Source organism: Pezoporus flaviventris, unplaced genomic scaffold (assembly GCF_033815535.1).
Source record: "Pezoporus flaviventris isolate CSIRO_AGI_PZ_B2104156 unplaced genomic scaffold, CSIRO_AGI_Pfla_v1 ptg000011l, whole genome shotgun sequence".
In the NCBI taxonomy this organism is placed as follows: Eukaryota; Metazoa; Chordata; class Aves; order Psittaciformes; family Psittacidae; genus Pezoporus; species Pezoporus flaviventris.
In genome coordinates this window covers 598,771-604,051 of record NW_026892559.1, presented here as the reverse complement: position 1 = coordinate 604,051, position 5,281 = coordinate 598,771, and the positions used below count along the sequence as shown (strand labels likewise).

At 40.1% G+C, this 5,281-nt stretch overlaps 1 long non-coding RNA gene across 2 annotated transcripts; it reads left to right on the top strand.

The window, feature by feature from the left end:
• Positions 1-1,537: 1,537 nt before the first annotated feature.
• On the top strand, positions 1,538-4,969 carry LOC133267895 (uncharacterized). 2 transcript variants are annotated; one of them, XR_009742912.1, is made up of 3 exons: positions 1,538-1,707; positions 3,561-3,675; positions 4,221-4,969. It is a non-coding gene; the product is annotated as an uncharacterized LOC133267895 (long non-coding RNA). The 2 variants fall into 2 exon arrangements; XR_009742913.1 differs by lacking the exon at positions 1,538-1,707 and adding an exon at positions 2,393-2,698.
• Positions 4,970-5,281: the final 312 nt, after the last annotated feature.

The window sequence follows — 5,281 nt, the reverse complement described above, 5'->3', positions numbered from 1 at the left end:
GTGGCAGCATACGAGGCTTGGGTGGTTCGTAATTAGCCGAGACTTGGTTTTGTATTATAAGAAAATATTCCCATCTCGAAAACAAACCAAGCCTTTGCTCCTTATCTGTAAGCTTTAGGGCACCTACTGGCATCCCACATTTTTAGCCGGGGTGGTGTGCCGAGCTTGCCAGCAGACACTAGGTGGGAGCCTTGGGCTGCGGTTTTACCGCAGCTGCTGAAGTCAGAAAAAGCAGACTTGTGCTTTCAGAAGCGTGATCGTTTTCTTTTCTTTCTGCTCTCATGCTGGAAAGGAAAGTCTAAGCTTTGCAGGTGCAGAATGAGATGAGCGGAGGAATGGAGGAGAAGTATCTGTTCCACCCCAGGTTCTACCTGCAACAGGATTTTGTGAGCAGGGCTGCGGTGGGAATAGTGAAGCCTTCCTAGTTCGTGGGAGTGGTTGGGTTGCAAGATTGATTTAATTTTATCCTCATTTATATATCCTGATGGCGATAATTTTGAGATCCCCATGAATGCATATAAAAAAATTGAGATGAAAGTGAGTACTGATGAGCTGATTTATCTAGCAACAAATGCTGGTAGAACCAGCTAAGATGAAGTGCATGCTCTATTTGTGACGATTGATTTCAATAAGGCCTCCAATCTTAAAGATGTTCCAAATAGGGAGATTTAAAGTTCGTACAAAGAATGAATCACAGGTTAAGTGAGAGCCAGATGAAACTTGAAATGTTCATTTTGAGAGAAGTCTCAAAGTTTACGATTTCAAAGCTTCTTGTTGCTCATAAAAATACTGTTTTCAGTGTCTTCCTAAGAACTGAAAATTAAGAACCTTTCAATTAGGTACTTCTAGAAAAATAGCTGATGTTTTCTTTTGAAAATTAGTTAAATTTTGTTACTGTTTCACATGTCAGTTGTAATGCAGAATTAGCTTATGCCAAATCAAGTCTCATATGAGGGCATGTTATGCAATCCTACCAGTAACACAGCATACCGTGAATATCAGAATTAAATACTCTGTTATATAATTTAGTACAGGTGTTTTGTTTTTTTTTTCAATTTATTTTCAAAACAAGTGACTTTTTTAGGAAGTAACAAGTTTTCTGTCAAAACTGGTACCAGCTTTAGTATTATGTGCTGACTGAAACCATTGAAATTTTTATACTCTGAAGAAATGTGCTCGGTACTAGTTAGGGACAAATTGTTTTTATTACCCTAGAAACCCGATTCCAAACTAATGGCAGGATATTGAACACATCAGTGTCTCTTGTTTTTAACTGGATAATGTAAAAAAACCCCAAGAATAGAAAATGATATAAAAATATAAGCTTGTTTTCAAAGTTAGTGTTTTAATTTGAACAAAATCTGCCTTTTTTTTTTTTATGGCAAACTTTTCAATACTGAAAATTTTGTTTGAGCCATCTTTTCCATAGGGATTTTTCATTTGTACTTACAATTTTGTGAAAAATGTTGATTTTATCAAAATAGTATTTTCTGGTTGAAGACTGTTTCAATTAAAGTTTTCTCACTAGTGTGAGCTGTTATAACACTCTCCTCCTCCACCCTCTGAGCTGTGGTAAAAGGGTGAGTGAAGTTATTGATTTATCTTTCCTTATATTTTATTTTAGTGCAATGACTTCAAGAGCTTCATAGCTGTTCTGCAGACAGATGCACAATTGTGAAGCATCAATATGGACTGCAAATCTCTACTGTCAGTCAGTTCTTCTTCCTCTCTGCATAACGTAATCCCTATCTTCACAATGCCTGCACAGATACACATTTGCAAAGATGTTTTTTCTGAAGATTTTACTTGTTCTCATCTCTAGCAACATTATATGGAGTTTCAGTTCACAGTTCACTGTGTTCCCCTCCTACCACTGAAATGCAGCCAACTCTGTGCTGCGGCTATTAAACATCACACAATCAACACCACAAAACAGATTGTGGAAAGCAAAGGAATTCAGAGAAAAGCAATAAATTGAGTGAGGACTGCAAGGGTTGTCTGGGAAGTGATAACAAAGGGTAATAGGGAATGAGTAGTGGTTAATAGTGATGCAGAATAGAAATCACCTTGATATTGAGTTGGTAAGAAGATACCAGCATGCAAGGGGGAGATTTTGAGGGTGGCACAAAGAGATGTCACTAGGAGTAGTCAGATTTCAGCCAGGGAGACAAGCAGCTCAGCTTCCCTAACCACTTGAGTTTTGTCAGTGTCAAGAGTCCCAAGGAAAGGGCTGCTGGCATCATCGCTGGAGGATTTTAAAACCAATCACAGTTTCAAGACAGGACAAGGCAGTGTTAGGACAGGTGAACAAACCAATATAGAGTAAATAGCCATATCTATCCCCACTTTCTATGACTCTGAGAAAAGTCAGGAGAAAGGGACAGTAGAAAGTTAGGAAAGAGCATGAACTAGCATGACAAGAGGTGTCACATGTCAAGGAAGATTTCAAAGACAGTGCTCACCTTTGACAACACGATGACCTTAGGGTAAGAAAGGAAGAAAATGGGGAAGTTGTGCAATGAATCAGAGGAAAGGAGAAATGTGTGTGAATGTACATAGCTGTTTGTGTGTGTGTGTCACAATAGGAATCTCATAGAAATTGGAAAAAATATTATAGATGTCTGCATCTCAGTTTGCCCAGGCTGCTGGAAGAGGACACCTTGGCACAAAACCTGCACATGAATTCTTGCTTCTTTAGGTAAAGCGATGAAGGGGGAAGGTTGCCAGACACTGTCACTGATTATTCAGTGGACAAATAAGAAGCAATTGCAAAAGTCTGTTCGCAACTCGAGTTGCATAGCAACGCTAAATTGTCAGATTGCTGTAATGGTAGTCCCTTATCCCCCTTATTAGAGCTCTTTTTAGGAATCATGCAGTATGATGTTACTAGCCCACTCCCAAGCTGGTTGTCTGATCTTTATCTCTTGCTGAATGATGCCATGTAATTTGCTGCAAAGGTATCTTGAAGTAGTACACCAGAGAGAAAGGTCCTTGAGGTTCCATCAACATAGGCCTTCAGAAGCAAAAGATACGCCTATGCAGGATGGGGCAGGAGAAACAATATCCTCAAAGAAGTCTAGTGTCTGACAAACTCAGCAGGGTGTATGTTACCCTGTCTTTTCTCTGAACTGAGTCTTCCTTTATCCAACTGGAAGGTGATTTTGAGGGGTGAGCCAGAGTTGCTTATGTGTTTCAAACACTTCTGGTGCACACTTCTGTTTGGTGGTTAGATCAGTCCTATGGACTATTGCTGCTGTGAAATCCTAACTTCCAGACAGCTGTTTCCTGCTTTTCAATGTAAACACCTTGTGAACTGTCTCCTGGTGGGGAAGCTGAAGTACAAAAGCAGTCACAGCATCATCATCCTGTGATATTTTAAACACTATCAGTATCTGAAAGAATACCTAGAAATCTGCTTGTCTTGCAGAATGTTGCTAATATCCTGCACAATTTCTTTCCTGGATGTCTTGTATAGCACAACGTTCTCCTCCTTGTTTCATTCTAATGCTGTTTCTTTTGCTGGCACAAGACCCTGAAATGCCCCTGCCATCTCCTTGCAGCCAAGGCAACCAGGGTTAATGGATACCAAGGTGTAGCTAGAATTTTAAGGATGCAAATAACCTGAATGAACTCCTTTACTGCAAACACGAGACCGACATGGACTGAGGACACAAGGTAGAGTGGAAATTAGCTTACAGGCCTTTTGCATGCGATGATGGGGAGAGTGGTCTGCGTAAGCAAGTAATTCTCACTCCTTTCTGAGGAGTTCCTGGTTGTAAACTATACCAGCTGGTTGTAAACTGTACCAGCTTTTTCAAGATCATCACTGCAAATTATGAACAATAAAACAGACCTCAAAGGGACAGGATAGAAAGCCTGTCCCCTCTGTATAGAGTAATGGAATTATTCTGCTTCATTAAAACAACTGATGAGGAAACAAAGAGCCTCAAGATTCAGTTCCTCTATTTTTTCTGTGACCAGAACCCAGAGCACAGCCAGACTGGATGCTACACTTGCTTGCTTGATACTAAGGGGATCAAGCTTAGACAAGGTCTAACACAGTAGGTGATAAGTACCCATGCATGATATTTCTAAGAGAGATTCGATGACTGTGGATTTACCCTTGACAAGGAACATCTCTATAATGCAAAGTAGCTTAGCAGTCCTTACAAAGAAAGAACAAAAGGTGTTCATCTGACTTTCTCCTTTCTTCCTTTCAGTATCTCTGTGAACAAGAACTGCTGGATGGGACTCTCCAAAGAACTTAGTTGTCTCTCCAGGAGAGAGTCTCCTCTCTGACTGTGTATTAGATTTATCTTACTTCCCCCTGAGGCTAAAGGATTTGAGATCATTAGAGAGATAGCAGGTATTGGAGTGGTCACCCACCAGTATTGTAGCTCAGTCATCCTGAGGACCGCTATCAAGAATGATTTATCCAAGAGGTCTGCAGAACAAATAGACTTTGATGCCTTGCAGCTGCTCTACATGTGTTTGTTGACAGCTCTGGCACTTCAGTGAGTAAGTCAGTCCTGAGTTTTAGGCTGTGTCACCCAGACTGAAGAGTTTTGTATCTCCTTGCTGACATGGACTGTGTGGAGGTACAGGTACAAGAACCTGTTCTGTGAGGCTGGTTTACATTTGATAATTATTATGACTTTCTCTTTTTAACTTGGTCTTCTAGTTTATGGTGGAGATAGAGCTGAGGGTCCTCACCGATGAGTGGAGGATTGTCTTACCACACCTCAGACTATGGTCAGACCTCTTTAAAATTTCTCTCTATGTATGTCTATCAGTCTCATTCTGTGTGAGTTACTAAGTACCATCTTTGCAGTACCTCAGCTTTATTTGACGATCCAAGTTTCCTGTGACCTTTTGAGGATAATGTTTGCAGGTTAAATGTGCTGAATAAGGACAAATGAGAAATGCAGAAGAAGTGAAAATGGGTTTTAAAGAAGATCATCTTCTGTCAGCATTGTTTGCATGTGTGCTCATTTCTCATAAACATTCAAAGGCTCAAGTTTCTTATACATGGAAAACAAATGTCAAGGCTGCACGTGACTACTTGTCATAAATTAATATTAAATGGCATCACACTTCATCTGGAAGTGCTTGTACACTCCTTTTGTCAGAAAGCAGAATAAATAATGATCAGAATCACCACCTAGAGCTGGTGATCTGCATATGCAGATATGAAAATGCTCTACAAGGAAGGTCAAGCCTCCAATTTTGCAAATGGGACACATTTCTTCAGTAAAGTCACTTGTCTGGTAGTCACAGAGCT